General features: G+C 37.2%; 1 long non-coding RNA gene and 1 pseudogene across 3 annotated transcripts; one reads left to right on the plus strand and one right to left on the minus strand.

Annotated features, from left to right (window-relative positions):
- Positions 1–9,185, plus strand: part of LOC127989976 (fibronectin-like) — a 32,766-nt pseudogene extending 23,581 nt beyond the window's left edge.
- Positions 9,186–9,317: 132 nt separating this feature from the next.
- Positions 9,318–13,149, minus strand: LOC127993421 (uncharacterized). 3 transcript variants are annotated; one of them, XR_008166587.1, is made up of 6 exons: positions 13,012–13,149; positions 12,287–12,460; positions 10,855–11,016; positions 10,496–10,764; positions 9,853–10,002; positions 9,318–9,658 (listed from the first exon to the last, which is right to left on the minus strand). It is a non-coding gene; the product is annotated as an uncharacterized LOC127993421 (long non-coding RNA). The 3 variants fall into 3 exon arrangements; XR_008166536.1 differs by having other exon boundaries at positions 10,855–10,966; positions 12,287–12,470; positions 13,012–13,143; XR_008166485.1 differs by having other exon boundaries at positions 12,287–12,470; positions 13,012–13,143.
- Between the last annotated feature and the right edge of the window lie 2,567 nt (positions 13,150–15,716).

Here is a 15,716-nt window from a genome sequence, read left to right on the forward strand (position 1 = left end):
GAAGAACTGGTTCAGTACTTGGACTTATAAAAACTATTCTGTTTTTTTTATACCTTATTCAGAGCGTACAGAAATGACCATACACGGCTTGGTGCCCACAGTGGAGTACACAATTAATGTGATTGCTCTCAGCCAAGAAGGAGAGAGCACCCCAGTGGTCAAGAAAGCAGGTTAGTTATTTGTCTATTTTTTTAACCTACCTAACTTTTTAATCTTTAAAATCATAGTTCAGTTCTAAGTTGTCCACTGGAACAACTTGGACTTAAGGACTTGCTCAATTATTATAATTGTTATTACTTTACGGGGCTTGAACAAACAACCTTCTTAGTTGGCTTCTTAGTTTAGGCACTATGCCACACCACCCAATACATACTCCCTTAACTCTCTCCTTTCAACTCTCTAGCAAGTTTGCAGCATCCAAGAGATCTTACCTTCTCTGATGTGGACTCCACATCTATGCTTGTGACATGGGATGTTACACGGGTTCCAGGAGTGACCTCCTACAGGGTTCTGTACTCTAGTCCAAAGGAGGGAGAAAGAGAGTACCAACTAGCCCTAAGTGGTCATGATAACGGTGTGGTTCTACGAGGTCTACGCCCAGGAACCATGTACTATATTAAAGTCATTCCCATGAAAGGACGTTACCCAGTGCATACTCTTGAGGGAACTCAGCAAACTACCCATAAGGAGACACAGCCCAGTGGTATGACCTATCTGAATTCAACTTAGCTTCTCAAGCTATTCAATTCGATAATAGGGTTGAGTCTTAGAGGGGACCTGTCCTGATTCTTGTCCTTTAACCTTTCCCAGATGTTCCTGCTCCCACCAATATGCAGTTCTTTGACATTAGTCCATCTTCTTTTGTCGTGGCGTGGCATGCACCCAATGCCAGACTTTCTGGCTATCATGTGGTGGCATCACTGAAGAATCATTATTCCCCAGCCAAAGAAATGAATGTTGCACCAGACTCCACACAAGTCTTAGTGCCTGGGCTCATGGTAATATGTCTACTGCCTTGCACTTTATGAATACATTTAAGCTTTGTAAGCAAAAATTAAACAAATTTGTAAAATGTATTTATTGTCAGGGACATTGGACAATATTGTTTCATGATAATTATACAAAGATAATTGACAACAGAATGCTGCAATTTCACAAGAGAACCATGCCGTAAATATAGGATAACTGACTTTTTGGTTTCTACATTTTATTTTGTTTAAATCAAGTTTTAAGCAAAGGAGTTCAGGTATTGGTAGCTATTTTTAACGAATTATGACTTGCCATCTCTGGTCTAAATATCTGTTGTTTACTTCTAGGTTGCCACTGCTTATGAGGTTCATGTCTATGCACTGAGAGGTTTAGACAGCAGTTCACCTCTCACTGGAGAAATCACCACTGCTGACAGTAAGTCGGTTTTCCATATTTTCACAGTAGAGTAATTTTTTGTACTTTCTCTGTATTAAATGGAAACTATCATTTCATTAACTCCACAGATATAAGCCCTCCTCACAGAGTTCATATCACTGATGTAAAAGACACTTCATTCACTCTCACATGGCGTGTTGCCAATAATGAGCCAATGACAGGTTTCCTTATTGAAGCCACACCCAAAAATGGAGGCCACCCCATCATCAGGCAAACTATTCCTGCTGACCATCAAACCTATGTCGTCACTGGTAAGTTATTGTACAATCCATAGCTAACCCCCTTATTGGCCATCTGTTTAAACATTAATGGTTAGCCACTGTTTACTCAATACGCAAACAACTCTGTTATTATGAACTTCCATGGTATACTGTATTCAGTTTCTTCAAAGAGTACCATGGCATTACCACCACAGAAGTGTCTAAAATCTATCACCATGGTAGATTATTGTAAATGTTGCTTCCTGTTTGCCTGGATAAACTCACAAAATATTTTTTATAACTTTTTTAACCATGTTGGAAGTATTGTTGTTTGTTGAAAGACATGTATTCCATACCTTAGGTTTGCAGCCAGGCATCATGTATGTGGTCAACATGTACACACTGAATGGAAATAGTCGAAGCCCTCCTTTCACACTGACTGTTAACACAGGTACAACTAAGAAAATCTGTCCATGTGGAAAAAGTAATATACTTTATAAATGCTAATGCAATAAGTCTGGAAAAAATAAAAAAAAAAATAAATAAACCTGATTTAAATTTACCAGTGGTACCTTAAAGGGTTACTCCACACCAAAATGAAAATTTTGTCATTAATCACTTAACCCCATGTCGTTCCAATCCCTAAAAGCTTTGTTCATCTTCGGAACACAATTTAAGATATTTTGGATGAAAACCTGAAGGCTTGAGACTGTCTCATAGACTGCCAAGTATGCCATTCTACGGCAGTCTGCCAAGTAAATAACAGTGTCAAGGTCCTGAAAAGTATGAATTTGTCGTTCAGAATAATCCATCTGCCATCACACATGCAATCAGGTTATATAAAGCAACGGGAACATTTTTTGTAAGCAAAGAAAACAAAAATAACAACTTTATTCAATAATTCCTTTGTCAACAGTCTTGTCTGTGTCACTCCATATCACCGTGCTGCGTATGCTCTTCTGTGTCCTCTGGGCTACAAGGATGCACATCTGATGACAGATGGAGTATTCTGACAACGACTTTTCATATCTTTTATGGACCTTGACACTGTTATTTACTTGGCAGTCTATGGGGCAGTCTCAAGCCTCCTGGTTTTTATCCAAAATATCTTAAAATGTGTTCCGAAGACAAACTGAGCTTTTACGGATTTAGAAAGACATGGTGATATAATACTCATTTTAGGGTGGAGTATCCCTTTAACCTTTTTATCTTATATATCATCACAGCTCAGCCAGCTGTACAGTCTCCAACTAACCTCCAGTTCACTTCGCTGACACCCAATTCCATCTCCTTCACTTGGCAAGCCCCACCAACACAAATTACAGGATATTACATCACTTATGAAGAATCAGGTGGTTCACCTCGTGAGCTTATACCAAGCCCTAATGCTGGCCAAAACTATGCTACCATCACTGGTAAGACCCAGAATGCATCACATTGCACCCAGTTATGGTATACATAAATATTGGTAAATAGTCTTGTAAAACAAAATTTATAATGCACTATGTCACCATATTTTGATAATTTAACAACAGGTCTGAAATCAGACACCGAATACATCATAAAGATCATAGCCCTACTGAATAACCAGAGAAGCGCACCACTGGTTGGCACAGCCACTACTCGTAAGTATTTGCTCATATAAAAACAGATTTTTCTCATTTGTAAGTCGCTTTGGATAAAAGTGTCTGATTAATGGATAAATATACAATGTTAATTGATTCACATATTGAGCTTAATGTGTATGACCTTATGATTTATTGCTGAATGATACAAGCTAACGAAAAAGTGGTTTGCAAGCATGTTGGCTACTACAGTAGTAGCAACTGAAATAGACAGAGCATAGATACAGCACACAGCAGTAAGCCTAACTAGCCTACACTGGATTTTATAAAAGCTTGATATTGCGCTGGCTTGAATTTCACTAGTACACTTGGCTAAGTGATATTTTTTCACTGCTAAGCTTTTTTTTTTTTTTTTGATAAAATGCACTTAGAACTTAAATGCAAAACGGAGGTAAATTGCATTTAATGTTGCTTAATTGATGCACCAAACTTATTGGACTGCTAGCCCATCACTACACATACTAGTCCAGACTTTCACCAATGTTTTCTCCAACTGAATCTTCTGAATCACCATATCCAAACCAAACATGATGGAAAAAATGACAATAACAATATTACGAAACCACAACCAATTGGAACATATTTCATAATGGGCAGCAAACAAACATCCAACAACCAGCTTGTCACAGCTGAGGATGGAAACTTGAATGTGTTTAGTTTGATATCCAGACTGTAAATCAGCTGATATAACTAATATACTGCACATCCTCCTCCATGTTTAATTGTAAAACATTGGTGAATTTTGAGAAAATTCTTGGATCCACTTCCCTTTAAAAAGACATCAGCAAGTACGATCATTACTTGACTGGATCTTTAGTACCTTACTGGCTGGTAGATGCAACTGCGGCTGCCTCTTTACATGCTGCTTTGCTTTTAATACCTTTTCCCGCCCAGAGCTGACCTCCGATCTGCCCATCATGGTGGCTCAGACAAGCTGGATGTGCCTGAGCCTGACAATAGAGTTCAGGTAGTGGGTCCCACTGGGCATGACTCAACTGATGCGCATGGGCAGCATGTGGAATACACAGAATTCAATAATCAGCCCAATCAACTCAACAGAGGCTACCAGCCTCAACATCGTCAACCAGTCCCTCAACCTAACCAACCCCAACCTTATATGCCTCAAGTTGGGGAGACCCTAGTCTACATCCCAAAGGTGGGACCCGATGGAGGTCGTGTACCTCAAATTATTCATGTAAATGAGATCCTTTTGGTTTTCCAGACGACAAGACTGGAAGACCGCAAGAGGCCCAGATACAAACCACCATCTCATGGCAGCCCTACCAGCAGAGTTCTGGTTACCTGGTGTCCTGTCAGCCCATTACCCATCCAGATGAAAAGATGTTTCAGGTGAGGAACTGGGAAGGATTTACAGGAAATTTTTAGATTAACACAAAATAAAAATTACCCAAATCTTCCTTTACCACCTTACACTTATTTTCAGATTCACCCTTTCTACTTTTGCAGATGCATGTCCCAGAAACATCCACAAGTGCCACCCTGATTGGTCTGACCTCTGATGCTTCTTATAATGTCATTGTGGAGGCCTTGAAGGGAGCCTTCAAACACAAAATTTTGGAGGAAATGATCACCGCTGGAAACACAGGTCAAGGATCAATGAACTTAGATGTAAGCTAAAAATGCACACGCTAATGATGCCTGTCTTAATGTTTCTTTATTTTTTAAATCAACAGTTCCAGGAGATGTTTCATCTAGCAAGGACTCATGCTATGACACCTTCACAGCAACTTACTATGATGTCGGACAGGAATGGGAGCGTATGTCTGACACTGGCTTCAAACTCTGGTGCAAATGTCTTGGCTTGGGAAGTGGACATTTCAGATGTGACTCTTCAAGTGAGTAACTTCTCACCTGAAAATCAAATGGTGGATTTTATCCTGTAGATCATTGGTTCCCAACCTTTTTCAACTCGCGGCCCACACAACCAAACACATATGTTTCCGCGGCATACAAAAAATATCTTACCCTGCTATTATTGGTTTAATAACTTAGTCTTTATTGAATGAACAGGCAATGAACAGAAAATAACTGGGGCTGGCAACGCTTGGTACAACTGCTGTTGTTCTGTAGCATATGCAGCAAAAATATCTAAGATAAATTGGTGGTTTATTCTTAAACCAGTCAGCGAGCTTAAATAGTGGAAGCATAGTTACAGTTTAATATTTATTTTTGTTATTTAATTATATATATATGAAATTATGTTGTTATGAATTAGACATTTTTACATATATAAACAATATTATTATTTATTTTAATAGTAATTGGCGGCCCACCTGCAATACCACCGCGGTCTACAAGTTGAAAACCACTGCTGTAGATATTCCTCTTCATGTACAGTTGGTATAGAAAAGAATGACCACCTTTAAAATAATCACATTTTGTTGCTCTGTAGCCTGAAATTACGATAGACACACTTTTTGATTTATCCAGTTGTATTTACTCAGTGCAACTTCTGCAAGTTTTCCAAGTGAATACTGTATAACTCGAACATGCAAAAAAAAAAAAAAACAATCCTTGAGTTGGGAAAATGGATCACCTATTTTTTTTAACCACCTTTTGCTTTTTATTACAGCCTATAGTCTGTTGGTATGCATCTCTACTAACTTTGCACATCTTTGCAATATTTGCCCACTCTTCTTTGCAGAACTGCTCAAGTTTGATTAAATTTGATGGTGACTGTTTGTGGACTGCAGTCCTTCACAGATTTTCAACGGGGGTTTAGTCTGGGCTCTACTTGGCCTTTCTCCTTTAACCACTGTGTGGTCAGTTTTGCTGTGTGCTTTGGGTCATTGTCATGTTGGAAGGTAAACCTTCTTCCCATTGACACATTTCTGGCAGAGTGCAGCAGATTATCATCAATAATTTCACAGTATTTTGCCCCATGCATTATTTTACTCCATCCCATAACAGGCTATTACCTACTTCATGATTTACTGTAGGAATGGGTTTTTTTGGATGGTGAGCTGTATTGGATTTCCGCCAGATACATATATCTGTATGTTGTTTGGTGTTGAGGCCAAATAATTCAATTTTAGTCACATCTGCCTCAGAATATTCTAAGTGTGTTTCAGCAAAGCCAAGTCGTGATTGCACATGGCCTTTCTTGACGAGTGTCTTATTTCTTGCAACACTCCCATACAAGCTACATTTGTGGAGATTGTCACATGCACACAATGATCACTATTTGTCATAGATTTCTACAAATACTTGTTGCTTTAGGTATCTAAAAACTTATTGGATATTGTTGAGTTCACTTATTCAATCCTACAGCAAGAACAAGTGTTCAACTGATGTATGCTCAATGGCTAGAGAATGCCCATAATGCACTATGCACCATAATGCACTATGAGAGTCATGCAACGAATGAATTGCCACATTTCACCAGAAGATGGCAACCACAGCTGAATCATCCATCCATTCATTTGACAAAGCGCTCGTCTCATACAGCATATTATACGATTGGTAAAAAAATGTATTACTTAATTGTTTAATTAAGTTTTATACATAGTTTCCATAAAAGAGTTCACAATAAATACTTTCATCTTACTACTGGAGCTGCCAGCATGCCAGTTTCAAATGATTATTAAACAGCAAACACAAAATATGAATAAGCCCTTCTGGTGCACTCAGTGTTCGAATTCAGTCACTCATTTTAATTTACTCCTTCTAAAGAACTGTATTATTTGCCTAATATAGGAAATAGTTAATGAGGGTAATGGGGTGATTTCGGATTCAGCCCCAATACCTTAGCCTGGAAGTACAAAGTTCAACGTAGTGAGGCTACTACTACCTACCTGCAGACTTAAAGGAACACTCCACTTTTTGGAAAATAGGCAAATTTTCCAACTCCCCTAGAGTTAAACAGTTGAGTTTTATAGTTTTCTAATCCATTCAGCCACAGTGATATTATGCAGCACCTGAAAATAGTCCCCAGCAACTCTGCTATTGCTGCAACTAGACAAACTAGCTGGGGACTAATTTCAGGTGCTGCATAATATCACTGCACCCATGGTACAGCAGCAAAGTCCCTTGATTATTACGGCAGAATGAGAGTGTAGTTCCTAACCATATCGGCCTAGAAAATCACAACTTTTCATTTTCTTTAGGTCGTTGTACACAATGTAACTACAGAAGAGTCAAGTTTTAAATAGAAAAAAATATTGAAACTCTTCTGTCATTTTTGAGCAAGATGCTAACGGTCTAATCAGATACAATGATCTATGCTAAGCTAAAAGTGCTACCGCCAGATCTGGAGATTGGCTGAATGGATTAGAAAATGGTAAAACACAACTGTTTTAACTCTAGGGGAGTTGAACAATTAGCATAGTTTAAAAAAAAAATGGAGTGTTCCTGCACCAACACAGCTGTCATTAATTATCAAGTGCTACTGAAGAGATTAATCATCAAGTGTGGATTGAATCAGGTTTGGAGCTGAATTTAGCAGCATGGTAGATCTCCAGGAACAGGGTTGGGCACCATAAAGATGATCCTTTATTCTGTATGAGTGTTTCCACTCTAAATACCATTTTTACATCTTTACATAGAATGGTGTCACGACAATGGAAATAACTACCGCATTGGTGAAAAGTGGGACAGACGGGCAGAAAATGGTCACTTGATGAGCTGCACTTGCCTGGGCAATGGCAAAGGAGAGTTCAAGTGTGAACCTCGTAAGTGCTTCCTCTCAACAGACACTATGTACTAGTCAAGCTTTTTCCAATCAGTGGAATTAAAATTCTTGCATTTTGTTATAGATCCATCCGTTTGTTACGATGACAGAAAGATGTACCAGGTCGGAAAACAGTGGCAGAAAGAATACTTGGGCGCCATCTGCACATGCACATGCTATGGAGGACAGCAGGTAAGAACAGAATTGACAAATTATAGAAGAAACAATTCAAAACCGTTAGAAAAGGTATTTTTAAAAACACTTGAACTAAAAGGAGATTCAAAGAGGGTGTTTCAAAGTCATATGCTTGGGTATGATTGGAATGCATTGTGTATGTGCTGCTCCTCAGGGTTGGCGCTGTGAGAACTGCAGAAGGCCTGGTGCAGAGATAAGCTCTGACCTGCTGAAGCCCATCGCTTAAACACCGGTCTCAGGGTGGTGAGTGTATGTCATTTTTTGTGCATTGCATCAATACATCTCTTACATATTTGGATGGATGCAGATAAATATTTTATAACATTTCCCTTCGTCTTCCAGAACATTAAATGCCCCATCGAATGTCCCCGACCTGAGCTTCTTGCAGATGCTGTGGCCAATGCCAAACCCCAAGAGTAAAACTGTTCGAACTGCACCATGGCCTTCTGCCCCCTAATATTTAACTTGGGATATGTTACAAGGACGTGATGTTATAGGAGAATGTACTAATCACATGCTGCCTTAAAACCTCCCTGTTTGTTACACCATCTCCACTGCCATCCAGCTGCTGCTTTACAGCTGCTGTTATGATGCCATAGCAACAGCTGGATTCATTTCTAATTGAATTAAATTTATAAAAAAACTACTTTGCCAATTGATAATGGGCAAACATGAGAAAGTAGGAAATATAAGCACTGTTTTATAAGAATGTTAGAGCACTACTGGGGGTACACTGATGTACCAAATATCAAGTCTCAATTTGTTTTGTTTTTTTTATATATATAAAGCCTTTTTTTAATATGGCTCAATGATTAGAGTCAGCACTGTTTTTTAGACTGATAAAAAAATTATTTTCTAAATTCTCTGACTACTTTTCAACACTATATTCAGAAGTGTTTGGATTGTATAGAAACTCATGACAAATTGTATTTATAGACTTTGATTAAAATAAATTTTTTGGAACAAGGTTCTAAAGTAATCAAACTTGGCAAAAAACAAGATGTGTCAATAAAACGCAAATAAACCCTTGATGGAATCTGTGACAAACTATCATACTTGATTTGTGTTTTTATTTTGTAAAGCTCATGGAAGCTAAAGGCAGCACAATGGAATGCATCAGGAAGTGTATGGAGGCAGTTTCACACTGAAAATGTTTTAAGAATGTTCCTAACGATTTAGTATCAAAAATGTCTATTTGCTGTTGGCTTTAGGATTTGAATAAAAAGAGAAATTTAGCAAACTTCTAATAAATTAATGTAAAAATGGACAGGCTAGCTATTACACCAAGTTATGAAACATGGCTAGCAACTCAGGTTTACAGTAACAGATGCATATAAAAAGAAAATAACTTTTGTAACAGTGAAACTAGCTAGATATTTGTATTCTAATGGATGTTTTGCAGTGCTTTTCAGTGATGGAAGAGATGGATTTTGTTGTGCACCAGGGTGATACCCAGCTCATTGCAGGCGTTGGTGACCACCTCATCCGCCGTAGAGCCAGGGGGGGCAGCAATATACACCGCTCTAAAACCATACAAAAGACAGAAAATCACTGCATCACTCCTTCGCCATCCATATACATACTTGATGTGTATTTTTAAGATGGTATAATATGGCAACAAACAACTTTTTATATAGCAAAATGTACAGTATACAAGGCTGCATAAAACAGCATGTATAATGGCTTAAGCTTAGTAACATTAGAAGAGGGTGTTTACCTGTTTAGCACGGTCAACATTGTCCCGGAAGGGGAAGAAAGCATCAGAACTGAGGGCCACAGCCTGCAGAGAACTGATCCAGTTCTTCTCAACCTCTGATTGAGTCTCAGGAACTTCTTCAAAAAGGCCCTTCCAAACCTCATCTAGACCCTGATGTACACACAAATATTCACTATCATTAGGATAAACTAGCATTGCAATCTACAAAAACATGATACAGAAAATACTTATCAGATTTTATTGATTGTAAGATTGACTGACAAGGTTTATAATACATATTCTCAATTAGGCTGGCCAATATATCCCCCTATGACTAGTATCCAAAAGTTGGTTATTTGTACAATTCCAATTGTTCCACTGACATATTGACCAATGGCATTAGCCATATCTTAATTCCACTGTGGAATTTCATGGAGTACTCGTGATGTGAATGGTGCCTGAGCCACCAGTTATTGGCCTTATCTCCTGCTGCCGAGTGCAGTGGATACGAGACTGCCAGCCAGCGCCGATGCCAATCACATAACAAGCTCACACACACACACACAAACGTTGTATAAAATTATGTATAATTGATTTTCAAAAATGTATATATTTTTACAATAAAAAAATTATTTTAAAACTTTGTTTTTAAAGTTTTGGTTACCTGACATAACACACGGAGTTGGGCTGAGTGTACTTCACTGTGATACTGGCTACAATGAGGTCTCACAGGGCACTCTCAGGAGCTGTGGTGGGCATCCCTTTGACTGAAGATGAGGCATCTGGGAAGCAAGTGTGTGTTCATACCGGCAGAGCTGACGTGTTTAAATGAAGTGGCCGCTGGCAACCCAAGAGCTGTCTTTAACTCTCTCACCAGCTGCCAGGCATTCAGAGCATCACACATGTTAATGAATCCTGGAGATCCATTCAGCACTGAGACAGAGACAGAATTGTAGTGGAATATTAGTATTTTATCTTTTATTCAAATACTTATCTGGTAGTAGCAAATGTGATCATATATACCGGTAACTGGACGTGCTGGGTGTAAAGTGTAGAGCTGAGCAGGTGCTTGATGGGGGTCCATGCCATACCGCAAGCCAAGGGCAGCTAGGAAATTCCGCCACTGTATTCACGTCTGAAGTAATCAGAAATGGCCTAATCGTACTGAGTAGTATGTGTGAAGGCCTGAGATATTACAAGTAAACAAATAGTTATATTTCAAGAACTGAAACTGGGGAATCAAATTAGAAACCCCCAACAAGGATTGATGCAAATGTCCAAAGAGAAGTGTGGCTAATGAAATACAAATTGATATATACTATATAAGTCGCACCTGAATATAAGTCGCATCAGTCCGAGAATACGTCATGATGAGGAAAAAAACATATATGAATCGCACTGGACTATAAGTCGCATTTATTTTAGAACCAAGAACCAAGAGAAAACATTACCGTCTACAGCCACCAGAGGGCGCTCTATGCTGCTCAGAGATCCTGTAGTATACACGGAAGACACAGAGCGCCCTCTCACGGCTGAAGACGGTAAATAAAAAATGTACAAAAAATAAATAAAAAAATTATGGGATTTCAAAGGGCCCTCTCCCTAGACGGGGCCCTGGGTAGTCAGGTCCACTTTTCCCCCCACTAGCACGCCCATGCACATCGGGTTCGGTCAAGGAGTGATTTGGGTTGGGTAGAGGTTTTAGGACCCTAGAAGACCTCTATCTTGAACTTCAGCAAACATCTGCATAGCATCTTCAGTAAACATCTGATCAAAACCATGCTGTAGCAACAGCAGAAACACTTGATCTAATACCTGTATGGTTTATGTTAAGGGTTATCAGTGCAGGTAAACATGAAAAAGTCAACTTAACCAGAGCAAAATACTCCCAAGGTGACAAAAGTGCCCCTGCTATTTAAACTGTGGGGCCAAAAACGCCCCTGCAGTTAACTCCTCTGTCATCTAAAATATCAGATTTGATTACATTTTGACTAATAGGTCATGTTTGACTGTTTATTTCAGGTAAAAGAGCTGAAAGCATGAAATGGATATGAGCACGCCTGGTAACGGCAAAACTTTGTGCACGTCTGAACATGATTTACCACAAAATTCGGAATATTAGCTATTCAGTAACATAGCCCATGTGTCTGCTTTGTCGCTTTGGATAAAAAAAAAGTGTCTGCTAAATGCATAAATTAAAAATGTAATTAAAATTAAATTTAATTTAATTTAATAATATAAAAGTATATTTCACCATATCATGTAAATAAGCCTATATTATGGAGTCAGTATTACATTAAAATTAATCGGCTCTGCATCATTTATTTTATTTGTGGTGAAAATCCTCTTCCAGAGTTCACAGTGTTCAGGTTAGATGAGTTTTGGATGTGCACAAAGGTCAGCGGGTCATCAAAGCTTAATCGAATCTCCTCTCAGATAGGACTGTCATGGTTACCTTGAGTTAGGGTTAGGGTAACCCTAACCTTGAGAGTTTTGCGTGTTTCCTTTGTGCTATCATGGTTGTCGGAGGACTCCATTTCCTATTCAACAACATCGTAGTCAGATGGATCACAGACTAGAGTGACTCTGGCGTGATTCTTAGCTGCTACTCGAAGAAGAGTAACCCCACCTAAATAAGACTGAAGGATTAATGGTGAAATTAGTTAATTAATACAAAAAGTAGTTATACTGATTAAATGTATTTGATTAAAATTGATTAAAAATCAAAATGTCCTTTACTGAACCAATACATCATTTTACAAATATGCATTTTTGCTAATTCTGCCTCCAATTGTAGAATGACCCAAAAATAAGTTTATTCAAAGTATTAATAAATACTATAATAGTACTTATTAATAGCATACTAAATATAATAGTATACTATAACAGATTATACTAAAATAACCCTGCCACAGACTGATGATTGTATATTAAAGATTACTTTTGAAGGAACATGTGATTTCTTGTTATTGTTAATTTTCTCTTGCACTTACAATCTTGCTAATAATGTTCTCGCTAAAGCACATATAAAAGTTTTCCTGTAGAGAAATTATGACATTTCTTAAACATGCACAAGTATTGCTGAATCCAAATTGTATTAAACTAGGCGTAAATTCTGAGCCCTTTCATCAAAACACCGTGAACCATAAAAAGGGTATATGACAGTGAAAAATGTGTGACCTGACATTGAGTCCAGCATCTCTGAGAGTTTTGGCAGTGCCGCCTGATGCCACTAATGACAGACCCACTGATATCAGTCGCCTGGCAAACTCCACCAATCCGGTTTTATTCGAAACACTCAGCAATGCTGAAAATAATAATAATAATAATAATAATAATAATAATAATAATAATAATAATTGATATAATCAATTAGTCATACTTTTACACAAATCCAGGTAAAGGTAAAAAAAAAATAGATAAAAGATTACCTAGTTCAGATGCCATGCTGCAGGTAAAGTTTAGATTTGTGCTGCAACAGCCTGCACAGCTGTTAATCAAACCACGTGGATGGAACTCTATCGGCGTAGGTGGTATGATGGGAAATGTAGTTTTTACATTAAATGAGTGTTTAACTTACTTTTTGGTATGTACAATATATTTATTATATTTAAAAACAGAATGCAAAAAACGAAGGAGACATAAAGTGTACGATGAAGTTGTAATTATAGTCTCGGTGAAAGTGAATGAAGAAAGTTGACGTTTACCTTTGCAAATGCACCAATAGATGGCGCCTCACGCACACTTTGCGTTTCCTTAACGCTACATCAGTTTAAGCATTCAGACTCATTTTTTGACATCCTATAAAAAAAAATGTCCTCATGAGATCCAGCAGAGCATGAACAGTATTCATGAGATTGACATGATGATTTCCTCTCAATATTTAGAGCCAAAAAACCCAGAACATTGAGTTGTGGAAGTCAAAGAAATCATGCATTGGTTGTATACTCTTTTTTTTTTTCACTCTTAGGTTGTAACTATGCTGTACATATGGGCTTTTTACATCCTGAGAGGAATTACATAATTTTTATGGCAAGTGAATAATATAGATGAGGCTAAATAAATAATTAAAATAATCAAATAAAAAGCTAACAATGCTTTATTGATTTTTTACATTCAGGGGCAGTCAGACTAATGTAAGATATGTTCTATATGCATATGTGCTCAGAACAATCTCATGGCATAACTTTTTTAGATTTTGCTGCATTGGTGGCTAATTTGTATGCTATATTCAAATAACCATTTATAACTTTTTATTCTGCAAAGCCCCTGCTCCTTGTATTTATTAAATGTGTATATATATATATAAAAAAATACATTATTTATTTTATTTTATTTTATTTTATTCAGTTTTATTTTATTTATTGTTATTATTTATTTATTTATTTTCATGATGTTTGCATGATGTTAGCTCTAAACTGCTGAATGATACATGTTTGTTGAAATGGTTAGAGTGGGGTAATTTAAGCCAAAAGTCCTAAATCCTGCAGTCGCTTGCCTTTCTTATGATTATTAGTATTATTTTACTGTAACTCTACATTACACTGTTTTTTTTCCCCTCAATTTAAACTTTATTCTGTTCTGACATTTTAAAAAAAAATGCCTTCTAAGTTGTGAACTGTTTTTTTTAATACAACTTTTAAAAAGTCATCCATCCATCCATTCTATTATCCAAACCTCTTTAGAGTATTGCGCTATGAAGCGCAAGGTTGGGGGTTCGATTCCCCGGGAACACATGATAGGTAAAAATTGGTAGCCTGAATGCACTGTAAGTCGCTTTGGATAAAAGCGTCTGCTAAATGCATACATTTAATTTAATTTAATTTAATCATGAACTCACCTTAAACACACCGTAATTAAAAACTGTCTCAACTTACCCCGCTCTCCCCCTACGTGTCAGCAACTACTAATACTATCATAATACTATGACACCATAGATAATAATCGTAATAATTGATTGATCAAAATGAGTTCACAGAGGAAACCATCTTTTATTAAATATAATATAATAATTAATTGAAAGAAAAGAAATGAAATGCTAAATAAAATCTCATATATATATATATATATATATATATATATATATATATATATATATATATTAATCAACTAAACTTGATCAACTAAAATAACTAAAACTGAAAAAAGAATTAATACAAACAATATAGACATTTTTTAAAAGACATGAATACAATAAAAAAAAAGAGACAAAACACAACAAAATTAATAAAACATTACCCAAAATTAAAATAAGGACAGGAAGAATGAAGACAACTGGGGCACATCTTCAAGTAACACTTGAATCAGAAACCTCTTGGAAAATCCACTTGCCAGAAACACTTCTTTTTTTTTTTTTACTTGCTTCTGCACAGCCTTGAGGTTTTGCAGTAAGCTGCATGTCTTCTGCCAGCTCATTAATTGGTATGTTTGGGTAAAAATACATAATGAGTTCATTAGGACACATTTCAGTAATCAAAAATGGTGTTGTTTTAATTACTGGGCTTGTGCCAAGCCAAGGGCTTTCACAACTTTTGCAAACCTGTCTTTGTAATTTAATTAAAGTGAACAAATGGTATGCTCAAACTTGGCCCTGGAGGGCAATTAAGACAGAATTGTGAGTGAGTGAACCCAGCTGGACGTTTTGTACCACCTATGTCAGTTAAGTTGATTGCATTGATTTCATTCATTTGCGACAGCTTCGGGTTAGTTTCATCTCTCAAGGTGTGCACACCAGAGGCATTACTAATTTATTTATGTATTTATCCTCCGCCTCTTTTGATTTTGCCAAGTGATTAGATGAAAGTGTTTCATCAGGGGCAACAAAAAGTCTCTTTTGCTAAAGGTGCCGTGAGGTTGGGGGAATCAATAACTTTTTATTCGCATCA

This window comes from Carassius gibelio, chromosome A1, assembly GCF_023724105.1.
Source record: "Carassius gibelio isolate Cgi1373 ecotype wild population from Czech Republic chromosome A1, carGib1.2-hapl.c, whole genome shotgun sequence".
Classification (NCBI taxonomy): domain Eukaryota; kingdom Metazoa; phylum Chordata; class Actinopteri; order Cypriniformes; family Cyprinidae; genus Carassius; species Carassius gibelio.